The sequence below is a fragment of the Paroedura picta genome, chromosome 1 (genome assembly GCF_049243985.1).
Source record: "Paroedura picta isolate Pp20150507F chromosome 1, Ppicta_v3.0, whole genome shotgun sequence".
Taxonomy (NCBI): Eukaryota; Metazoa; Chordata; class Lepidosauria; order Squamata; family Gekkonidae; genus Paroedura; species Paroedura picta.
Window position 1 is genome coordinate 71963168 of NC_135369.1, and position 24900 is coordinate 71988067.

At 44.3% G+C, this 24900-nt stretch overlaps 1 long non-coding RNA gene across 1 annotated transcript in view; it reads right to left on the reverse strand.

Annotated features, from left to right (window-relative positions):
- The window catches only part of LOC143838519 (uncharacterized), a 37501-nt gene extending 15720 nt beyond the window's left edge, over nt 1–21781 (reverse strand). Inside the window, exon 1 of the long non-coding RNA XR_013231410.1 lies at nt 21515–21781. This is a non-coding gene — a long non-coding RNA (uncharacterized LOC143838519). The remainder of the gene's footprint in view (nt 1–21514) is intronic.
- Nucleotides 21782–24900: the final 3119 nt, after the last annotated feature.

Genomic DNA, 24900 nt, shown 5'->3' on the forward strand with positions numbered 1-24900 from the left:
CCTTTTATTCACTGTCCTACAAAGTGAAACATTCAACGAGGTATTTACAGTGCAATCCTAAACAGGGTTACACTGTTCTAAACCAGCTGAAATCAACAGGCTGAGAAACATCTAACTCACAGCTACCTAAGGCATTTCTTAGAATGCCCCAGTGAGTCGTCTGCAGTGGGGCTCAGTTATGAAGATACAGTGGAGCATCCAGGAATACAGGGTTTAAGAACCAGTGGCTTACAATATGTCCTGTTTTAGGTTGCTGTTCAACAGACCATTGACAAATAGCCCTTCTGGCAGCAGCCCTATCTTGCAGAAGTAGTGATATAAAAGAGGTAGGTGGGTGTTACAAGGGCAGGGGCCCCAGGTACAACCTGGACATGGCACTAGCATCAAAGATCATGGAGTAATTAATATGACAACTCCTTTAATATTTTATTGTTTTCAAGATGATCAGTGGAAAACCAGAGGCCTGCCTGCTTGGAGGTTTGGTGAAGGTGGCAGACCAAACATATATTCCTATGATGCCTTATACCAAGTCTGAGAATTGGTCTCTCTGAATCAGTCTACTGGGATTGGCAGCAGCTCTCTGGGATTCCAGGCAGAGGCTTTTTGTATCACTCACTCCCTGAGCCTTTGTACTGGAGACGCCAGGGATCAAACCTGGAAATTTCAGGACAGACAATCTACCACTGATCTACAGCATCTCCCCTAATTAGAGCGGCACATTTGCAGCTTATCTTTGGCTCTGTACCTGCAGCCAACACAGTAAAATCCATCCTGCCACTGAATACTGGTCATGGGCAGAGAGATGATTAGAGATATACAAGCAGGAGGCCCACAAGACTCGCATGGGAGGGGGGGAATCCCATACGCCCCCCCCAACAGAACTCCAGGCCCCACCACCCACTTGCAGGGACAGCATGGGTATGTGGGAGCTGCTTCAAGGCCAGAGTGGCTCCTGGCATCTTCCACCAGCACCGCTGGCCCCAGAAACTCTCCTCATTTTCCCACAAACCTAGGAAGTACCCCAAGTTTGCAGGAAAATATGTTTAGCAACAGTATGGTCCTGATCCGTGGATCCACACCTGGGTGCCACACATCACTATCAGATATATAGATTAAGATATCCCTGACTTGGATGGCCCAGTGAGGCCTGATCTCTTCAGTTCTCAGAGGTTAACCAGGGTTGTCTCTGGCTCGTATTTGGATGGGAAACTACCAAAGAAGTCCAGGGTTACCACGTAGAGGCAGGCAATGGCAAACCACCGCCAAATGTCTTTTCCTTGGAAAACCCTGGGGAGTCAGCGTATGTTATCTGTGACTTAGATCACAGTTTATACCCTTAACCTCCACAATCCTCAGGCTCTGATAAATGTTACTGTATTTCCAAACAAAGAGAATATATACTACCTACTATCTTCTTCACTGAGATAAATGCCTTACATGTAAGAAGATCAGTATCAGCTGGAGGTTAGCTTTTATTACAAGCTACATAATTTTGGATGGTGTTAAAATGTACAATAATGGCAAAAACAATGAAAATCTCTACTTTCCTTCATCTTTAAACCGCTCCACAGGAGTGGTATAAATAAAGCAGTAAGGGCCTTTGAGGTGGGCCCTGTCCGGGATGGGGAAGGGTGGTCATTGGTCCCTTCCCCCTGGATTGACAACCGGATTGACAACCGCCTGGCGATTGGGCCCTCCGGTTGTCAGTCCGTTGCCAACGGGCCAATAGGCCCCTTGGCCTTTGACTGATGAATCACCAGGTGCAAAGCGCCTGCCAACCCCCACCCCAACTTGGCTGCCTTGCCCCAACACCACGATTACCCTGCAGCCAAGCATGGTAGGCGGCGGTCAGGGCGGTCCCCCAAGCGTCAGTCCGCCAAAGGGATAGCCCAGCCAGGGCTGTTCCATTGCTGCACAGGAAGCTCCGGCCCCAGTGTTGAGCCTGCCAGGCCAGTCGGGCTTCCTACGCGACCCGTCGCCCTTCCTGTGCTCCCACATCCCCACTCACCTCCGCTGCCCCGAAGAAGTCCTCCCTCCTCCCCCTACGCGATCTTCCCACCCGCCCCCAACATCCCTGCTCACCTCTGCCACTGCTTACCAGCCCCCACCCACCCATACCCTCCCCCACCTTCCCCACCCATCGCTACTGTCCACTCCCCCCACAGCACCTTCCCCCCTTCCTCTCACTCCCTTCCTGCCTTCCTTCCTCGCAGCATTCCCTTTGTCCTTCCTTCCTTCCTCTCTCCTGTCTGCCTCTTTCTCGCTCGCTGTTTCTCTCCCTCTTCTTTTGTCTCTTTCTGTCTTCCTCCCTTTCTTTCTGTCTTTCTGTCTTTCTCTCTGTCTCTCTTTCTTCCTTCCTTCTGCCCATCCATCTACCCACCCTGCTATCGTCCGCTGTATTTTGAGTACAGCAGGCTTAATATCAAGTTTAAACATAAATTTGCAACATTTGAAATGCTGTAAAAGCTCAGAAAATGTGATTACTACATAACTTCTTGTCTTGAAATCAATGAAGAAATAAACAAACAGACAAAGGTCTCAAATCCTTTCATTTGAAGTTATGACGACCTCAAAATTGTGAGATGAAATCAGATTCAAGTGTGGCCCATATGATCCCAGGCAAAATTCAAAGTGCTGGGTCTTACTTTTGAAGCCCTAGATAGCTTGGGGCCAGGGTACCTGAAGCACCATCTCCTCCTGGATTGTCCAGTCCAGCCCCACTGTCTGTGCCTCCACCTTTAGAGGTGAGAGGGCTTTTTCAAGATTGTCACCTCCCCTGCAGAATGCCTTTCCTTTTGAGGCTCACCTGGACCCTTTATGCATGGCAGTAGCTACTCCGTGCTGCTGCCGTGCCATTGCGGCAGGGCAGGAAGGGGAGTACAGGGCTGCCCCGGCTTTGCGCCGGGGCCAGTGGGGTAAGAGGCAGTGGCCGGGGGGAGGTTGGGAGGGGCCAGGGAGAGTGGGGGTCAGGAATACCCCTGCCGGCTCCATGGCTCCACGGATCCCGCAGGGGTGTGCGGTGTCCCTATAGGGACACCGTAGGTCGGGGCCGGGCAGGCCGAAATGCACAGCACCAGCCCGCCCCAGCCCCTGCAGGTGCCCACAGTATCCGGAAGTTGCAGGAGTTTCCGTATTTCCATAACGCGGGCTTTCCGTGGCCCTGGGCCGGGCTGGTCCCTGGATGGCGGTGACATTTGGCATAATCGGGGATTTTCTCTGAAGCCCTATCACCGCCACTTCGGGCATTCTGGCCTGTGCATAATGGGTCCTCGTGACTACCCTATGTATTTTAGATATCAGGCCAGAATATGATTTTTAGGCTGCTAAATGTGTTGTGCTGTTATTATGCTCCAGCTAGTTTTATTAATTGTAATGATTTTATGCTATTTTATGATTTTATAATGTTTTGAACACACATTAACACCTATAGCTAGCTGCCTTATACTGAATCAGGCTAGCGATCCAGGACTGTCAGTATTGTCTGCTCAGACTGGCAGCGGTTCTCCAGTATCTCAGGTGGAGGTTTCTTGTATCCTACCTGAACCTTTAAACTAGATACACTGGGAGTTTAACCGGGGACCTTCTGCATGTCAAGCAGATGCTCTGCCTCTGAGCCATGCCCCCACTACACACACACACACACACACACATGCACACAGACACCACACATTTTTGCTTTTGTGAGCCACCCCTAAAAGGTCCTCTGAAGTGGTAACATATAAATGTTCTAAACAAAGAAAGGAACAGCCAGAGGAATAGAGGACAAACAATGAGGATCAAGGAGGAAAGGAGGGCATGGTGTGTGTGGGGGGGGGTGGATGTGGAGGAACAATGAGAAAACAGAGAAATAGAGATGGGCTGCTTCAGAAGAGATAATGTAATCTGCATGGCCAGAAAAGGCCAAAGAACAGTTGCTATGGTGTCAGATGCTACTTGGCAGGTAGTCCACCTGGGACCTTCTTTGCTGCTTTGTTTTGTTTTTGCTTTTACTAGTATTCTTCTCACCATCTGTTTTTCTTATAGAATTTTAGTTCCCCTGAATTTGTCCTCAGCAGGAAGTAGCCATTTAAGATCTTAGGCAATAAATGAATATTCCTTCATTCTGATTTCAGGTTACAGATGTTATTCTTTACCTCAGTTTCACCCTCTGCAAAATGGAGCTAATAATCATCCTCAGGACTGTGGAAATTAATTAGCTTCTACGATGTTTGGGAAATTAAAAGAGACAGTGTTTTAGCCGTCCTTTGAAGATGAAAAGTTTTGAGTCTTAGCAGCAGTGAAGGTACTCCCAAATTTTGTATCTTAGGCACACATGGCAGGGTTTTTTTTTTAATCTGCTGTTTGTCTACTGTTGTGTGGCGTGTTTGAAGTGTGTAAAATTAATTACTTTAAAAAAAACAATCCTGAGGGGAACAGGAGAAAGAGAAAGTACTTTAATTCAAATGCAAGGGAAGAAAGTGTTTCTATAGAGAAAAGTGGGTACCACAGAGTCACTAATGGAGTTTTGCCATTTCCCCATTGGGAAGGAGGGAACTTTTTCTCATGGGTTGAATGAATTTAAGCCTGAACTTTTGTTGAAGTGCTATGTATATGTTCAGTAATTCCACCTGTGGGATTTAAAACTGAGACCTCACACAGATTTCTTTAACTTTGTGGGGACTATAATATGAAAAGTGGGACTCCCTAAGAGTCTGTAAAATAGAAGATGATGAAATACAACATGGGATTATAAACATTCAGGATTCAAGGCAGAAATTCATTTCCAAGAGGGGTTCCAGGTGTTGGGGGCCCTAACTCAACAAGGAGCCATTACATGGGCATTGGTCCCCCTCCTGCCCAGCTTGTCTATTCCCCCAGCTGCAGAGAGTAGACCTAAGAACCCACCACCAGAGTCCAGCAGGTGGAAAAACAGCAGCATGGCCACCTTCGGCATGGTACTCTTCACCTGGAATGAATGAGTAAACAAGGACTTGCTCATTGGTGGGGGGGGGGGCAGCAGATCCTACTGGCACAGGCTACAACAGTGGGAAGGCACTGTATTTCTCCTGAAGTGGTCCTGCAGAAGGAATCTTGTGCTGCTGCTCCCCCTGGGTGGTGATGTACATGCTTGCTCAGACATACCATGGAGGGAGGGGATTCAGCCGCCCTCCAAAGAGAGGACAAGTGGTGGTACCTGGATGATGTAGAGAGGCAGGCCAGGAGTCAACAGCAGATCAAGTGATGGAACTTCATTTTTTTATTCATTTATTTTTATTTATCCAATTTACATGCTACCGTTCCCTGACGGCTCAGGGTGGCTCACATTTGTCATAACATGTTTTAATTGCAAATGGTTTTATAATTTTGTCTATGGGGTTTTAACTGTTGTCAGCTACCCCAAGACTACTATTATATTGGGGCAGCCTCAAATTCCAACAAATAAATAAATAAATGTATACCTTAAAATTCAAAATTAATAATTAAACATAAAAACAGTTAACATTAAAAACTTAGGAGCTCATTTAATTCATTTCCATTTCTTGTGACAGAGGGGTATGGGAATAAAGTGCTGGGTGGTATTCAATAGGTGTCATCTAGACGGCATTGTACAACAGAAGATCTGGGAGCGTTGCTAACCCATATGGGGCCTGGCCATGGAGACACGGCTGTGGCCCCATGCGATCTTGCTCCTCTTTTATTATTATTGTTGTTGTTGTTGTTGTTGTTTATTTATTTGATTTATTACCCCTCACTCCCTGATGGCTCATGGTGGGTTACATCCCATCCCCAGATGTGTGAGGGCGGAGGCTAGGGAGGTTCCGGTTTTGGTGCTTTGCAATGCAAGGTCAATTAATAACAAGGCCTTGTTTCTTTTTTGTGGAGTCCGGGGCGGACCTTGCTTAGACCTAACTGAGACCTGGGCATGAGAAGGTGAAACAGTCACCTTGAAAGAACTAGGCGTGCCTGGGTTCTTGGTCCTGCACCAATCTCATATCCATGGTATGGGTGGTAGCAATCATGGCATGAGAGGCTTACCAATACAGGGCTATCCTGGTGCCAGAAACTGGTGGAGTGGAGTGTGTCAGCAATGGATAGGAGTTGGTCAAGTGCTTGTCTGTCTGGATGGTGTACTGCCCACCCAAAGCCCCGCCAGATGCCCTGCTGAGCCTACTGGAGGCAGTGGTCACTTGGGTATTGCAGTACCCCAGGCTGATAGTCTGCGTGCCCTGGATTTGTCAGCTTTTTGCAGGGCCTGTAAGACAGAGTTCTCTCACCAGGTCTGTGGTTGAGGCCAGTGTAGGAGGAAGATCTGGCTGGGCCCTCCCATTGGTAAGTATGCCACCCGTCAATCATCTGGGTGATGACTGACATTGCCCTCTGCCAGCCAAGTGGCAGACATTCCATTTATGGAGAAGGACTGTTTTTCTGCCATGTTGGTTTTTGTATTGTTGTGTGGTTTTATCTCTGTCTCGCAGGCCCTGTGGAACTGTTTTAGGTCCCACAGGGCCCTGATCTCACTTGGTAGATCATTAATTTCTCTGAGACCAGTTATCTTGAGAAGGCTTTGTGTGCTTGATTTAATATATATTTTAACCCTTCCTTCAAGAATTTCAAGGAGACACATGTGGTTCCACCAGCTTCCACCTTATCCTTGCAATGACCATAGGAGCTAGATTAGGCTGAGAGAGTGATGTCCAAGTTCACCCAACAAGATTCATGACAAATTGGGAATTGGTACCAATCTCTCCCTTAGCGCTGTTTCAAAGTAAAGATCTTTAGAAACCACGAAAACCTTTAATTGGGGATATCAAGGAAAACCTTGCCAAGTGTGTGCTCTAGTTTTGAGCTATAGTTCCTCATAAATTGCCGCATCTTGAAAGGTATAGGTGATTTACCCAGGATCAGCTAAGCTTCACTCAGGCATGTATCAGGATGTTCACAAAAGAGTGCCCCCCGTAGAGCTTTACGTTCTGCGGGAGAAAATCTATTGGTCGTCCCCGGCCCTAGGGAAGCACGCCTGGCCTCGACCAGGGCCAGGGCCTTCTCGGTCCTGGCCCCTGCCTGGTGGAATGAGCTCCCGGGAGAACTGCGAGCCCTGCGGGACCTTCCATCGTTCCGCAGGGCCTGCAAGACGGAGCTCTTCCGCCAGGTTTACGGTTGAGACCAGGCTTAACACCTACGCCCCCCCGGGACCTGAGGATTGGGATTAGACATGAGTACCATCAGTATCCCCTCTCCACTTGCTAAGGGGAATGGGTAGTTGATTAGCCGCTCTTGCCAGGTAGTCATTAATATTGACATGTTAATTGGTTTTTAATGTATTTTATGGGGTTTATATTGTTGTAACCCGCCACGAGCCGCAAGGGAGTGGGGGGAAATAAATTCAATAATAATAATAATAATAATAATAATAAAATGAATATCAATGATGGCCAGCCTGAAAAGGAGTCATGTAGACAGGCCTGTAATCAATGGCACATTCAGAGCTAGAGTTTATTTTTTCTGCAGTAGAAAACTAACAAGATTTTTGGCACCTGACTCCAAATCCCAGATTTTCAGGCCACTAATCCAATGCTCCTTACCTGGCAAGTACTCCTTCCTATCCAATTCATTAATTGTGGGAATGTTCATAAGGAGGTGGGATTGTGCTGCCTACTTTGAGTACTCTCAAGGCACAATCCTATTAGTGACACCTGTCAATCACTTCACCTGGGAAATCACTTCACCTTCTTCAACCCTAGAAGAAGAAGGGCCTGGATTAGTGCCAAGACCATGACAAAGACATTGAAGGAACATGAATCACATTTGCTTGTTCTTCTCCACATGGCTGTTCCGAACTCACTCTGCTGCCAGTTCTTCTGTCTGCAGGGTGTTCTAACAGCATGTTTGTGTTCCTGCTGCTCACAATGCTGGCAACTACTCAAGGACTATAACACAGACCATAAAAAGAAGATTGCTTTCAATAATTTAAAAGCCAGCTCTGCAGCTTCGTATATTCAGAGTTGGAGGGAGACCCTTTCTGAAGCACATGCAATCAAAACAAACAGGCCGAAGTTCAGCTGCCTTATCCACAAACACTGCTTACTGAGAAGACTTGTGTGCCAGGAATAGAACAGTACCATGGGTTTTCCCCACTGGGAATCAGAATACATTTGGCAAACCTTAGCACCAAACTGAGAAAAGCTTGCTATCAACACCAGTCAGGCTTGAACAAAAAGCACTGAATTTGTACCCAGAGACTGCGTCCCACAGGCTTCCAAGTTAGCACCATCCCTAAAGAGTAAAGACAGTCAGTGTTTCCATGTTTCTTATTTCGGAACAGTCTCTCTCAGCCAGCTATGCACAGAAGCCTTGCTGCTATCTTTTGTGCCTAGACTTTTGGCCCACCCAGCCTTACCTTCTCCTTAGATCTAGGATCCCCAGCATACTGCCTGTGATCAAAATGACACTTGCCATCATAGTTCCTGGTGAACATAAGAAAATAAGAGAAGCCATGTTTGATCAGGTCAATGGCCCATCCAGTCCAACACTCGGTGTCACACAGTGGCCAAAACCCAGGTGTCATCAGGAGGTCCACCAGCAGAACCAGAACTCCTGAAGCCCTGCCACTGTTGCTCCCCCAAGCACCAAGAACACAAAGAATCTCTTACCCAGACATAGTGTTCCATCTATACCTTGTGGATAAGATATACTGATGGATCTCTGCTCCACATGTTTATTCAACTCCTTCTTGAAGCTGTCTATGCTTATAGCTGCTGCCACTTCCTGTGGCAATGAATTACATGTGTTAATTACTCTTTGGTGTTTGGTTCCTTCTTCCCTAGAGCTTCTATTCTTTATTATTGGATTGGATTTATTGGATTTTTTTTTAAACCTATTTTTTCTTCACCACCGCCTGGAGCAGGAGATGCTTCATAACAGCCCAGTAGTCATTACCTTTGTGTCTGCAAGGAACACTCATTGGAGAAACAAATGCCTCCATCATCGGAGGCTTGGCTTAGAGCTTTCAATTGTTTATGGCTAGCCACATACTCCACAGCAACCATTTTGTTGTTGCCTCCAATATCTGTCCTAAAAATTCTGAAAGTGCTCAGAAGTTCAATAAGGCTTGGAACCCCTGCATTATGTCACCTTTTGGAACTCTACTGCCTCTACCCAGTCTCTCTCCCCCACCCCCAATATTCCTAGCCACACTTCCACCCAGAGGGACCTCGTGATTGTTTACCCCTGCTACATTCCTGATGTCATGTTTCTGGCTTTCAAGTTATGCTGGATAGGAAGGGGGCCTGACCATGGTTGTTGGTACTCCACTTGCACCATGAGCTTTTAAGGTTACATCTGTTGCTACTTGATTGCAGCTAGGAGGCTCCTAAGTGACAACAAAGTTTTGCATGAGTGTATCTTGCATCAGTAGTACTCTTCAGTTTGGTGTAGTGGTTTGGTGTAGTGGTTAGGAGTGTGGACTTCTAATCTGGCATGCCGGGTTCAATGCTGCATTCCCCCACATGCAGCCAGCTGAGTGACCTTGGGCTCGCCATGGCGCTGATAAAACTGTTCTGACTGAGCAGTAATATCAGGGCTCTCTCAGCCTCACCCACCCCACAGGGTGTCTGTTGTGGGGAGAGGAAAGGGAAGGCGACTGTAAGCCACTTTGAGCCTCCTTCGGATAGAGAAAAGTGGCATATAAGAACCAACTCTTCTTCTCCTTCTTCTTCATTGCAGATGCCAGCTACTCCTTCCAAGTGAGGATGTGACATGCCTTCCTATGACAAAGTCAAACAGTTCATTTTTTAAAATGTTCTACAAATATTCTTAGGAAAATCCCTATACAAGTAGAAATGCTTAAGTATTTTCCATAGATAGCAATGGCTGACTATTATATATTCTGTGTATCCTACAGAATAACATTGGTTTTCATTGTTGCATCAAATACAGAAAGGGTGTTCTACAAATTAAAGATTATAAGGGGTCAGACTGCATGATATTAGGAAGGCACAGACAATAGGAATCTCTGATGCTTACTTTTCCAAGGTATTTGGGAAGATTGTTGTCATGGATAATGATGGTTTATTTTTTGCATAGCAGTTTGCAACACAAATAAGGTTGCCAACTCTGAGCTGGGAAATACCTGGAGATTTTGGGAGTGGAGCCAGGAGTGGGGGTGGGGATGGGGGGGACCTCAATGGAGTTTAATGTTATGGAGTCCACCACCCCCCTCCACCCAGCAGCCATTTTCTCCAGGGGAACTGATCGCTTCAGTCTGGAGATAAGCTGAAATTCTGAGGGATTTCCAGGTTCTGCCTGGGGATTGATATCCCTAAACACAAGTAAGAATAATCCCCCCCAAAAAAAAACACCAGTTCCAGTGCCCATTTCTCATCTCAGCAATATTCCTCTCTTGAACTTTTGTTAAAAGTGGGTCTCTGAGTAAAGCTGCACCTCTGAATATATTCTGACAAAAGTAGGTGTTATTAAAGGGTGTTATTATTAGACAACATCAAAGTTAATTATCCTTTTATGGCAGAAACAAACTTGAAAAAAGCAAAGTTTCAGTTTTCCTTCTTGTTTATTCAAGTATGTTGTAGCGTGAGAAAGGGTCAGAATATTCTGGCAACAAACTATTGACACTTCATGTTCCTTATGTTGTGTGATTTTATAGTCATCAGGCAGGCCAAAAATGGAATCAGTCTACAGTATTTCTTCTTTTTTTACTCTCCTCTTCTTTGCATTCCAAAGTATAAATGCCAATTCTTCTAGCCTTTTCTCCCCTCCAGTAATAATAGTTTGGAGTCCTACCATTCTTGTTTAGTTTGCTCATCTCAAAAACTACTATCTCCAAAGTGATTTGTATAGTGCATGGGGAAATGATCATATTTCCATATTGCAACAATTAGCATCAAACAACATAATAAACCATTAGCTTACTTCATATGGAGGTAGAATTGTCTGCATGTTTCTGCCACTGAAGCTACCTCAAGGAAAACATAAATCTAACAAATTGTTTATGTCCTTTGGGTTTTAAACTTTAAAAAGTTATTTGCTGGATCTACAACTAGTTTTCAAGTGACAGTCCAATTGTTCTACTTGCTGCCTGTTTGAGTAAGTTGTACCATTCAGATTAAAGCATTTGATTGGCACCAACATGTTTGGATCAGGCAAAAAAAGCTTCCCTACTAGGACCACCCTCCAAGAAGATTCATACAGAACCAATGGTTTTGTATGTGGACAATTTGGTGGACAATATGTGGACAATCGCTTGAACCACCATGCAAATGGAACCAATTAGAGACTCTTGATCTTGGACTGTATGGGCCAGTCAGAGCTCTGATGGGCTCCCCAAATTGTATATGTCCATGTTTTCCCCAGCTGTTGTTCGGTGTCTGATTTATGTCTGGATTGAATAAAGAGCTTTGCTGTCAAAGAACTTGGAGTCTGTGTTTACTGAACCCGCAGACTTATTAGAAACTATCTCTTAAGTTAATAACAGTTTCTGTCAGATATGCTGGGAAACACAGAGCAGGGAGTCAATGGGGAACAGCTATGGAAAAGCAATGCAGGAATACATACCGTAATTGTTGTAATACAATTTTGAACAATTTTGAGGGTTCAATGAAAAACAGGGTTTAAAAAAAAAAGCATTTAAGAGCTGATCACACTCCTTGCAAGCAAATTGCTGTTGGAAGAGAGAAGTATTTGCTAGCATTGCCACTTAGCAGGTGTGGCCTGGACATCTCCCAGACGTCCCTCCCCTCTCCAAATTCTTGCCTCCCCAGATCCCACCTCCAAATCTCTAGGAATGTCCCACGCTGGAGCTAGCAATGTAGCCCATTCTGCACACGTTGGATAATCCACTTTCAATGTGCTTTTGCAAAACAGGAAAATCTACTTCTAAAGTGCATTGAATCCAGTGCATGCAGAATGGTAAGCCTGGGTATGGATTCTTTTTCACATTAACCTGTGGCACATTGAAAGAGAACTTAAGAACCTTTGAAACCTGAAAGGAGAGATCAGAGCCTCCAAGCCAAGTCTGCCAGTTCAGATTCGCTGTCACTTTGGAACATGAGTTGGAAAATTCATTGTCTTTGGAAACAGGTGGCTTGTTGGCCGGTTCAGCAGGAGAGGCAGCAATTGTGCACACATGGCAGTGGCTCAGACCTTGCCAGCCTGACCAAAATGTTAGCACAGCATGCAGTCCCAGAGCAGAGGAGCATTTTTCCCTTCAGCATGGCAATAAAGCCCCGAAAGGCCCCATGTCTGGCAGAAGCCAGGTCAGAACACAAAGTAGCTTTGTCTGTCTTGGCTCTCTGCTTTGCATTTCTCCCTTGTTCTGTGCTGTTGTTTTCCACTCCCCTCCAAGTCTTGACAGCTCCCCCTCCCCAACAGCATTCTTGATGGCATTTCAAGGACTGGCCATTGGAGGCTGAAGCTAACTAGCTTGGCTTGTTTTGTCCTTTCTCTGGGTTGTAAAGCCTTGGCTCAGAAGAGGCTCATTTGTATGTCATTATGATGCATTCAAATCCCACTTGCCTGTGTCGTTCATAGTTCAAATCCCAAATTAGAAAAGAAAATGTGCACCGCGTACACAGGGCCTTTTTGTTACTGCCTCTTGCCTTCCATGCCAAAGTGTCCCTATGGTTTCCTCATGTCGCATTTTCAGCATAAGGCCTGACTAAAAGCGATGCTCTGGAACAATAAGGAATATACAGCTGGGCCCGACTGTGTGCTAAAGACTCACACAGACCCTCTCAGTCCCTGAGCCATTAATGGAGGGAAAAGAAATGGCCCAACCAGGGTTCAATATCAGTTTCATTAACACACACCTGCAGGGTTAGGAAACAAAAGAAAACAAAAAAGATTCATAGCCCCCTTTCCATTTCCATTTGGGTTCTTAGTCATTCCCACAGTTTCTACTAATTTGACCACCGTTTCTATCTTTCTTGGCCCAACCTTATCTCCAGAGGACAGGGTTTCCAGAGACGTTAGTAATGGAGGGCAAAAAGAAGATTCTTGGAGTATGTGCATGATGGCTGGAGGAGCACTTCTAAAGAAGTAGCTTGGATATTACCATTCTTTTAGACCCATTATGCACGGGGGTTTTAGCGCACATTCGGGGTGGAATGGCGGCGACTAAAATCACGGATAACGCACGGAGCCGGCTGCAACCGGCTGCAGCTTCGGTGCATGCCGCCGAAAAAGCCGCGTCAGTGAAACGCGGAAGAAAGCGCAGCTTCCGGGTGAGCGGGGCGCAACCAGAAGCGGCGCCCGGATCGGCGCGTGCATAATCGGTTACTCTGGGTTTTGCCGCCGTCGCGCCCCGCCCCGTGTATAACCGGTATGCGTCGCGTCTTCCCCCTCCGCGTTTTCCATGTGACCCGAAATCGCCGTTTCGGCGGCCGTGCATAATGGGCCTTAATGACACAGTTCTTTTTAATGGCATGAGTTTTGGAGACTGGGTATATTTATTTTGGTGTTAGGTTATATGAGTCACCTTGAAGGAACATTGTGGAGAGAAGGAACATTGTGGAGAGAAGGAACATTGTGGAGAGAAGAGACAGAGTCAAAATTTATGAACAGAAATTGTGATTTAGGCAATAATTCCAGGGCAAGTCTCATTGAACTCCAGAAAAAATATCTGCATTTCCAATGGCAGGAGAAGACACTTTGGTTGCAGTTTCTGTTGTTCAGGAATAGAAGAAGGCTCCTTCTGACTTCCCTAGATCTTTCTGCTTGCTTGAAATTGGGAAGTATTCCTAGTGCCAAATTATATAATAACTGGTTTGTTCCTTAACGAATGGCAGATGTCAGGAAATTGATTGTGCAAGGGAAATAGGCCAGGTCCAATGTTGCAAGCAAAGGCTATCTCCCAGCATTATCAGTCAACTGGATTAGAGGGAGAATCTCTTCTGAACCTGTTAATATCCCTTATTAACAGAGTGTACATGCTAAGTAAGATTTGTTGGACATTTGTCTCAGAAAGCAGAAGGAAGGAGGAATGTGACTGAGAAATGCTCAACAGCGCATAGTCACAGCATAGATGGTGGAGCAAACTTGAGGCCTAGGGGAAACCCGTCCCTTCTCTAAGGGCAATTTCACCAGCAGGGTGTCCGTACTGTTTCAGACAAATCTCCGCAGCAATTGACAGGGAGTATTTCAATCAGAAATTCATCTCCTTTAAGGACTGCTTTTGGGGATGAGCTGAAAAAGCAACCTATAATCTGCTTCCTAAGGAGGAACAATAATGGGACCAGCTTGGGACCAGGAAAGCCGTTGGAGAATGAGCAAGTGAACCCCTTGAACACAGCCTGGAGCCAGGAAACCACAGAGCATAACCTATTGAAGTGCCAGCCAATTCCACTCTAAGGCTCTCTACAATAATAACCTCTCTGCCTCCTACTCTGCTCTCCCCTGACAATCCGCTAGCGAGGAAACATTATCTTAGCCGTGAACGGGATTCTAAACCACAGTGGATGGAGCCTGCTTAACTCTATGTACTTGCGTCTGTGTATATTACTCCACTCTCCTCTGATTGACTACAGTTTGCTACGGTCTCAGTATTATAACAGTGCAACAGCATCCAGTGGAATCAAAATCACGCACTCTCACCACCTTCACCACAGTAATAAGATGTGCCTGCAGTCTATCTGCAGAGAGATCTTAATGCAGCTCTGTGGATGCTTCTCATGTATGGTGGGCTGTGTCAGTAAAAACAGACTTGCACAATTTGTCACCCAGCATGCCAGGCCGTTGAGAAGGCAGAAGAACATTCTCTGGGCCAAGGTGGGGAGGGAGAGAACAGCAAAGAGAACAAGATGGGTATACAGCCTCTTTTTTACCTCCTTGTCCACCACTCCTAAGACTAGGGGGACTCTCCTCTTTTCATGGCCCTGACCTTGATGACCTTCCACAGGCCCACCATGTCACTTTCTATTGTTTTCATGCTTTACCATTTCTCCCTGCCCTGCCTCCTCTTTTCTAGCCTCAGTCACTCATTGAGCATCTCAATGTCATGATTTTCATCTAAGAAACAGTGAACAGTAGAAATATGTAGACCTCTCCCCATAGACTCATATCCAAAGACCAAGCCACATTTCCACTTCCCTCATGGGAAGAGGAGTTGATGGGGAGAGCCAGCATGGTGTAGCAGTTAAGGGTGATGAACTGGGTTTGATTCCCCACTCCTCCATATGTAACCTGGGTGACCTTGGGCCAATCACAGTTCTCTCGGTGCTCTCTCAGCCCCACCTACCTCACAAGGTGCCTGTTGTAGGGAGGGGAACGGAAAGTTATTGTAAGCTGCTTTGAGATTCCTTTGGTAGAGAAAAGCAGGGGTATAAAAACCCCAATTCTTCTTGATACTTATGTTACCCATCTTGTTGGAATATGCAAGATCTGTCGTCTGCATGATTGAAAAATGTATGAGGAGTATCCTACAAGGGACATCAGAGGGGATGTGTATTTAGCATAGTTAGATTAGGAATTTCCTGATATTTTTCAAATAATCTTCTCCTATATCGTGGTTGGCCCATTTAGATTGTCCCTTTGATCACACTTGTCCTTTGCTTGCTGCCAGAATCATGAAACAGAATGTAAGTCAGAGCCAGTTAGACTATAGATTCTCTCTCCTCTCTCTTTCTATAAAAAGTAGTTTCTCTTCATAATTTACTTGTTTAAGCAGCGTGGTGCTTTGCTCCTCTTTGTATATCTAAACTCTGCCAACAATTCTAATATTACATTATGTCAACATTAATCTCTCTGTCAGCAAGAATTTCATGAACAGAAAAGTAAACCTGTCCCTTAGGCTTACAATAAAGTAACAATATCAATATTTTACAGAATATGTCTTTGCAATAAATAAAGCTATACAAATTGAAAACCTTGTCTCTTTGTTTTTCTTTTCTTTTAATGTGAAGGTTCGAATCAAAACGGTCTCTAGATGTGTCCCATTTTCAAACTTTTCCTCAGTTGCTGTCATCTCACTATTAGATCAGTCTAAGTGATTCCAAATAGGAATGTATAACACCTCAGTTAAGCACAAGAATTCTTAACATATATTCTGGCCATACGATACGAAGCTGTTGGCATGCTGAAGGTCTCAAGTTCAATATTTGATATTTCCCACAAAAAGGATAGGATTACAGGTATAGTGAAAGATTTTCATACCTGAGACCAAGAATAGCTGCTTTCTGTCTATGTAGACAATGCTGACCTTGACAGGTCAGTTGTTTGACTTAGTATAAAATGCCTCCATGGGTTCATAGGAATCAGTGATTTATACAGGTCAGTCTTTTCTGTTCAAAATGGCTGCAGTCCTGCAGGGTCTCAAGGTCCAGTCTTTTACACCACCTACTACCTGATCCTTTTAACTGGACTTGCTGGGGAAGAGAGAACTGCAGCGCATATTTTTCATCCTTTCATGGGTATTGCTGGACTCCCAAAGTCTTATTACAGCATGAAGCCAGGAAGTTGACAAAACCTGTTCTGGGTTCCCTATAATGCCTTCTTTGGTTGTTCCAAAGCCCAGTCAATGACATGGAAAGACTCTTTCTCAAGGAGAACAAGCATCAAGGGCATAAGCCAGCCACACACAAAATGCAAACTGATTTTTTGCATGTGACATTGTGCCGCCTTGGCTGTCTTGTTTTTCAAACCCAGTTTCCAGTTCTCCACTCTTTGAGCAGCAGATACACACTGCCACAGCCACTGCAGTGAGCTTAGCCTGGTAAATAATGCATACAGTTCTCACCGCTATGCAGACAGACAAAGGCAGGTAGTGTATCAAAGAGCAATATTGTACCGCAAATTGAGGCGTAATAGCAGTAATTTAGTGCCCTGTAGGTGATCAGAGATTCAGAAAGTATCAGAGCCCCGTGATCTGTGCTGACTGGCAAGGTGACTGGAGATGTGGTGTGGAGTTTGACCTTTGGATTGTCTCCAGCCTAAGTGAAGTCATAAAAAATTCACAAGACCATGCTGTCTCCCAGCAAATGGGCACTGGGATAGATAAATAGATTTTTAGTTAGTATCCGCATATGGAGACCATGACAGTGAGATACGGGGAACCTACATGGTATATAATGTACCTTATATCCATCATCTATCAAACTATTGATCTATTTGTGCCCCTGCAGCTTATTTGAGTGGCCACAGAGATAATAAAAGAGCAGCCAATAGAGGCTGGGTCTGGGGTAGCTAGAGGCTTGCCTAGCTTATCCCTTATGGCTTGCAGGCTAGAGAATGAGAAGGGAGTTTTCATGAGAGCTGTGGCAGGGGACTGGCTAAGGAATTCTCTCAACTGATTTCACTAGCAGGTTCATGGATAATGATATGACAGTGTACAATGGGGAGGGGAGGGGAGAGGGATGCCAGCCTGGTAAATCTTCATGGCGGGGATGGCACTCATATTCCTTGTCAGGTTCCCATTTTCCAGGGTGTTTGTGCCAGCGGATCATTCTTGTTGCAGCCATCCCGGATCAGAGAAACGATATCAGGAGACATGTGCTGTTTTCAGGCTCCCTACTAACTTCTTGATCTGAGACAGCTGGAAGCACCGAGCCATGTATTCCCACCGAGCTCAGCAGAGGCCTGGAATGGTGTAATCACTGGCCCCTATTTAGAGAACACAAAAGGAGCCTGGGTGGTGGAAACCTGCCGCTTTGCCTTGGCGGCCTTGCAGGAGCTGCGGGCCTCCTCATCCTCCATGGCTTTTTAACCCGCACTCACCCGACTGCTATTTCTCATACTAGACTAAGACTTTGTTCTTGTAAAACAGCAGATTCAGATGGCAAAACTGACTCTACATGCTAAAGCAACTAGGTCAGTCACAATTTAGTTCAACCCTCCTAATCTATTGGCATACAATAGCAAAATGCACATTAAAAATGCAAAAGGGGCCTTATTCTTCAATACTGGAGTTGTTTTTTTAAGGTAAAAGGGCATTGTTGTTGCTAGATTTGAATTAGACCTCCATGCACCTGAGAAAATCCATGGGGAAACATAGGGTTGGGGAAATAAGGTGGTTGCAGTAGCCTGAGAGAGGGGGGGCAGCATTCTGCATATGTTCAGAGATGCTTAATTTGTATTGCTTAACCATTATTGCTGCTTAAGAATTCTCTGCCATGGATTTACAGACAGATCCTGGGCTAGCCATTTGTTGCTGTGACTCAGTGATCTTCACCTGTAAAAATGGAATTAGTCCCCCCCACCCACCCACACACATAAGATATATTGTAAATATTTGATTTAATGAAGTCTGTGGTTTCAAGACACCAAAAAAGGTTAAAGAAGGATCGAGGTGCAGCCTAACATTATGTGCCTTACATAGAAAAATGAAAGTTAAAAACACCGCAAGACCTTACTGATAGCCTCAGTATAATATACATATATCTTCATATGTTTAATATTTTTCATTTTTCTACATAATGCACATAATATTTGGTGGTACCTTGTCACTTCTTTAACCTTTTTTGGTTTCTTGATTCCAATTTTTGTGTGTGTTAAGTATTTTCTCCTCTTTTCCCCTTGGTGGTCTGTGGCTTGCCTCAGTGCTTTCATGATCAGTTTTTATAGTCTTTCAACTTAAGGCACATTTAAGCCTTGACTGTGTGGATCTCACTGCGATCTGCAAGACTATGACAACAGTATGGGATCCTCTAGAGTTACAGTGAGACAGCGATCAGTCCCCTTGGAGAAAATGACTGCTTTGGAGGGTGGACTCCATACCATTATACTCCACTGAGGTTCCTCCTTTCCCCAAATCCCACTCACTCCTGGCTCCATCTCCCAAGTCTCCAGGTATTTCCCAACCCAGAGCTGGCAATCCTAGTTGGCATGTGCTCTCTCATACAGGGAGAGGTTTATGGGGCCCACATTCTGAAGAGCTTTAAAGATAAGGACTAGCAATGGGAATGGACCCTGGAAGTCCACAAAACTGCATCAGGACAGGATTAGCATGTCTAGGGTGTCCAGGACTAACTTCTAGAACCCATTTTGTGTCCACAGGTGAGTCCAAGTTAAAATCAGAGCCAGAGCAGTATTCCCAACAGCACCTTTTCCCCAAGTTTCTTACATAGTCACTATCCCGGCAGGAGGTCACCCATAGAAGGGAGAACATCCCTGTCAAAACAACAATACAAACTGTGTTTTATGAAGTGAAATAGTGAAGTTCCTTTCTTCTTTTCATTTCATGTCTTTTGACTTTCTCTCTGCAGCAGCACAACTCTTTCTAATACATATAATTTTATACATACCCAGCAGTATATCAGTAACATAACTATTGTAATCTTAAAATTAGATTTTTCTATGTCTATTGTGGCACTACGTCTCCAAAGAAAATCACAGAACATTGCCAAAAAAAACACACACAAAAAGACAATACATTATCTGGAGATTGGCTATCCCAGTGCATTACAACCCTTGCACATGTCTCAGTAATTCTGTTACTTTGTAAATTATTGCCTGCTTCTATCCTAAGTTAATTTTAACATCAGTGTGATATCCTGAATCCTTTTATGTCACTCTACTGAAAGAAAGAAATACAGTCTGTTCCAAATTGAGGCTATGCACATACAAGGTGCAGTAATGAAGCATACTGATTGTATGAAGCGGCATTACACCAAATCAGACTATTGCTCTATCTATTCTGGCAGGGTTTCAGGGAAAGGCCTTTCATATCACCTACCACCCAATTGTTTCAGTGGGAGATGCTGGGGATTCAACCTTCTGCTTACAAAGCATATGCTCCATCACTCAGCAAGAACCCCTCGCCATTGGACCAAATGTCTTTCTGAAATCTTCCTCATTAGTTGTATTTTTTTTAAAAAACACTTCTGCATTAGCCATATTTCCAAAAAAATCTCCCTTACAGATTAATGGAAGATTGCTGGTCATGTTCATAATAAATGCCATGCTTCCTTTCAGAACATTTCTATTGCTGGACACTTCCCAGAATATAAGTAGATGGCTTTTTAATGTCTCATTTCATTACCGATAATTCTTACACTATTGCTTTTATTGTACTGTTTTACTTAATGAGCCACTTCCAAAGAGGAGGGATATGCATTTTTTTAAATAAATACAATCTGCTCCAGTCTGGCAGTGCTAGTAAATGACCAAAAATGGAATATATATATACAGCTTGATTTATAACAAGTCAAATATCACTGACATTGGTATATGTAGACATCCCCTCTAAATCAGATGAAGTGAGGTAAGAAAAGGCTTCAGACCGGATCTACTCCCATGTGTCTGCTTACTTTCTGTTCCATTTTCTCAGAAAGCTGCAAAATGACAGGAGTTGATCAGTGCCATCCTAAGCAGAGTAATACCCATCTAAGCCTATTGACCAACAGCTTTAGAAGTGTGCAAGCTTAGGATGGCACTGCTCATAATTTACCTATCAGCTTTTCTATAATATTACCTCCCATCAACAGTTGACATCCATTAGCTGATGTTTTTTTCAATGCCAGTGCAATATTCCTGATAGAGGCAGTTAGGACCCTTTGATCATGCTATTTCTCTAGGAGAAAGAACCTGGCTATTATACAATAACACCCACCAAAAACAATCCAGCAATTTTCCTGTTCCTAATATAATTGAGAAAATAAACTCTTAAAGCTAATTCATTATAAAAAGGGAAAAGACCACAGATCATTTTAACTTCCATTTGTATAATTTTATGAGGGAGGAAAAGGGATCTGCAGTTTTTTCTTCCATTCCCTTTTCTAAACACCAAATAAAGTTGCTTAAGGTGTGCCCTAAGATCTTTTGTGACCTCATGTATGTTTGTCTTCCTCTTTCCACTTCTCTAAAACTGCCAGTTTAGGTGCCTGAGAATACCATCTGACATTAGGTGTATCTAAGCATCCCTGCTGGGTTTTTTAGCTGAAATGTTTGGGTGCTTATTATTTCATATATTATTTCATATGAACACAAATATAAGTGTTTCCAGCTACCCAATTTGGATGCCTTAATCATCAAGAGGAAGTTTATATTAGTGGTAAAATATTAATTGTAATAGCAGCACTTTTGCTTAGCCATGACAACTTCTAAGATAACCAGAAGGTTAAAAGTTTCCTCAGCTTCCACTCAGAGCTTTTTATGACGTTTCTCACCTATTCTAAATTGCCATGAATTCAAATAACTGAATACTGCAAGCTTTCAGCTTTCCTGAGTCCATCCTAGTAGAAAGACAGATTACAAGTGATTTAAACACATTAAATCAATAAAGAATGCTTCCCCAAACTGGAGGCTAAGCAAAATAATAATGAAAAAAAGGAAGGTGAAAAAGATGCTGCTGGACTTGATAGAATAATCCAGTTCTACAGATTATGAGAGTTTTAAAATGGAGCAGAGGAAGTACAACGTTGATTTTCTTGGGTTAGATCATGTTAGATGCAAAAACAAATAAGCAAAAAATAGGGCACCTGGGATGAATTTACTATGGAGGTTCCCCCTATGAAATTATAAACACCAGCAGTAATTTGGGTCTATTGCTTTCAGGTGATTTTGCTGTGGACCAACAGGACTACTGCCTTACCAGTCTACTTTTGATGCTGTTGAGGTTCAGTCTTCACCACGGATTCCAAACATGCAGGAGACGAAACCTCATCAAAATGAGCAGGATGTGTTGACAAGCGTGATGAGCATCAGCTCTAGCTGCAGAAACCCATCTTAAGAGAATTGCTCACTTCACGGAACCAAGCAGCCTTGTGGTGGGTGTACTGATTAATTTAATTCTAATTAATTCTGTAATCTCAAGCTGTTCCTGAAATCTGTGCAGAGCTGTCAAGGTGGAAGCATGGAAGGTGACACAGACAAGCCAAAGACAAGAGTTCAGAGAGGCTTTTTTGTATATTTATCTTACGGAGGGGGCGGGGATCACCAGGGGAGCCATGCAGCCTGCGGAATGCTGATAGTATTTTCTGCCACCACCACACTCACTGGATGCACTGACTCTGTACCGCCCTACGCTAGCCATATCACGAACGTTGCTGTCTCTGAGGTTATGTTCCCCAAGCCTTAACAGGCAGGGATCAGGCTCTTTCCTGGAAGAAGGTTTGCCAGTTTCAGGAACGAAGTACATAAAATCAAGAGAGCAAGAGGAAGAGTACATGAACCCAAAAGTGCTGTAAGAAAACCTGTTTCACTGACTGATAATTACACTGCCTGCCCCTGCATGACAGAAAGATGTCATTTACTCTAAATGGTCACACTCTGGTAGTTAGGCTGGTTTTGTGTACACAGAGCAACGACGTCACAAGCCTTTTAGATCTGGCACCTCACTCCTGGTTTGACCCTCCAGCTGAAGGGGGGAAGAGGGAGAGAGATTACTAAGAATGAGTTAGTTTGCCATCTGTCTTTTATTATTGTAAGGCAATGGTTCTCAGCCTGGGGGTTGAATGATTCTTTCAGGGGGTCGCAGCAGGGCAAGCAGCTTGGCCGGGGGGGGGAGGGGCATCCACACAACAGCCTTGCGGGGTAGATCGAGAGAGAGCGTTTGTCTGTCTGGAGCAGCGGAAAAGAGTGAACAATGGATCTTCACACCATTGGTCAGTTTCGGTTTAATTTCTCTGAAAGAACACTTGCATAATTTTATGATTGGGGGTCACCGCAACATGAGGGTATTAAAGGGTCGCGGCATTAGGAAAGTTGAGGACCACTGTTGTAAGGGATGTTTTATGGGGTTTTATTGTATTTTTACTGTTTTATCTTGTGTGAACCGCCACAAGACCACTGGAGGAGCGGTGGTATAGAAATAAAAATATAAACAAACAAACAAATGAACAAACGAACGAACAAACGAATAAGCAAGCATCCAACAGTTACCCAGCCTAGCTGTAATCAGTGCTGCTGTGTCCCCTTCCCAGGCACTATTTATAACAAGATGCTTTACTGTAACAATGGCCTACTGTGGTCTTACACAGGACTGGACCAGTCATTCTCCCACAAAAAACAGCCTCACATGGTGTTGGTCTGAAGGCAATTTGTACTTTCCTTCCAGGGGAAGAAGTTAAAGGATCCCAGATGGGGCTTTGTAAGCAGCTTTTTAAAATCTCAGTGTGACATCTCAGCTTTTGTGCAGGGGTGGAATGGGAAGTTAACACAGGTCTGGAGCAAGCTGAGCCAAGAGGCCACTGGTATACAGGCAGTGTCATAGAGGCTATGGTCAACTGCAGTGATAATGGGTGTAGGAAAACTCCTGATAAATTCAAGGGCCAGTCTGCCCCAGCTTTTAGTCTATGCTTTCAGGGCTTTATTTCATACAGACTAGAACACCTTATTTGTTATTTGTTGTTGCAATTGATTATCTGCAGGACTAGTTCCCTTCAATAAACTCAAATTCTAGGAAGCCAAACATTGCAGGTTGAATATTTTCTTAGCTATATATCAGGGGCAAACAAAATTGTCCACATGCCTCCCCCCCCCCCCACTGGCACCTGTTCTTACACAGGTCTATTTATATAGCTTCCATTACCTGCATTAAAGCTCCAGCCGTTGGGCACCTGTTGCCATTGCACGAAAGGATATTTAGTCATTTTTCATGTCGTACATCCATACATTTTTAAATACAGGATTCGAGGCCCTTGCTTGCCACAGAAATTGCAAGCTATTACTCAAGGATCAAGATGGAAAGTGACAGGCACTCCCCACTGCAAAACTGCACTGCAAAAACAAAACAAAATTCACCATCACCCATCTCTGTTACAATTACTGATACGTCACTAAATGAACAAAAAACTGACTGACATAAAACAGTTTCTAATGCAGGAGGTGTATTGTCCCCAGGGAATGGACAAGCATAGCTCTCAGGGGCTCACCTGAGAATTAGAGGGCCAGAATTAGCTGACAGTGAGGGTCCCTGTTTGAGCATAATGACCAAATTAAAACCATTAATCTTTCTTGCAGATGTAGCAAGCTGGTTCTTTTACAGTACAGGTGGCTGTTCCCCTTCTCACTCTGATCCCACCAGAAGACATGACCTCAAAGGTCCCACAGGTGTGCTTTTACTGGAGAAAGTACTGGAAGGGTAGGGGTCTTTACTCTCAAATCAATACATACTTTCCTGGCAGAAATTTCTTTCTGCACAATTGATAAATATTTCATCCTGTTGAGAACCTTGACGGATGGGTTGGGTTCAGATATCTATGCATTTTAAAATTGCATTTACACCACAAAAACTGGAGCCATGTTTTAAATAAATCTTTTCTTTCTTTCTTTCTTTCTTTCTTTCTTTCTTTCTTTCTTTCTTTCTTTCTTTCTTTCTTTCAATGGCCTGCTCCTTCTCTGCAAACTGTGCTTCAATAACACTGTTGGGAGCTTTTGTTTGGCCATAGCACTCAACCTGCTGAGCTCCCCTCTATTTATTCCATTTAAGCCTAGCTTTTGCTAAGTAAAGAAAATGCTACAAATTCCTGGTAACTATTTTGTTGTTATGTGCGAAGTCGTGTCCGACCCATCGCGACCCCATGGACAATGATCCTCCAGGCCTTCCTGTCCTCTACCATTCCCCGGAGTCCATTTAAGTTTGCACCTACTGCTTCAGTGACTCCATCCATCCACCTCATTCTCTGTCGTCCCCTTCTTCTTTTGCCCTCGATCTCTCCCAGCATTAGGCTCTTCTCCAGGGAGTCCTTCCTTCTCATGAGGTGGCCAAAATATTTGAGTTTCATCTTCAGGATCTGGCCTTCTAAAGAGCAGTCAGGGCTGATCTCCTCTAGGACTGACTGGTTTATTCGCCTTGCAGTCCAAGGGACTCGCAAGAGTCTTCTCCAGCACCAGAGTTCAAAAGCCTCAATTCTTTGACGCTCGGCCTTCCTTATGGTCCAACTTTCGCAGCCATACATTGCAACTGGGAAGACCATAGCCTTGACTAAACGCACTTTTGTTGGCAGGGTGATGTCTCTGCTTTTTAGGATGCTGTCT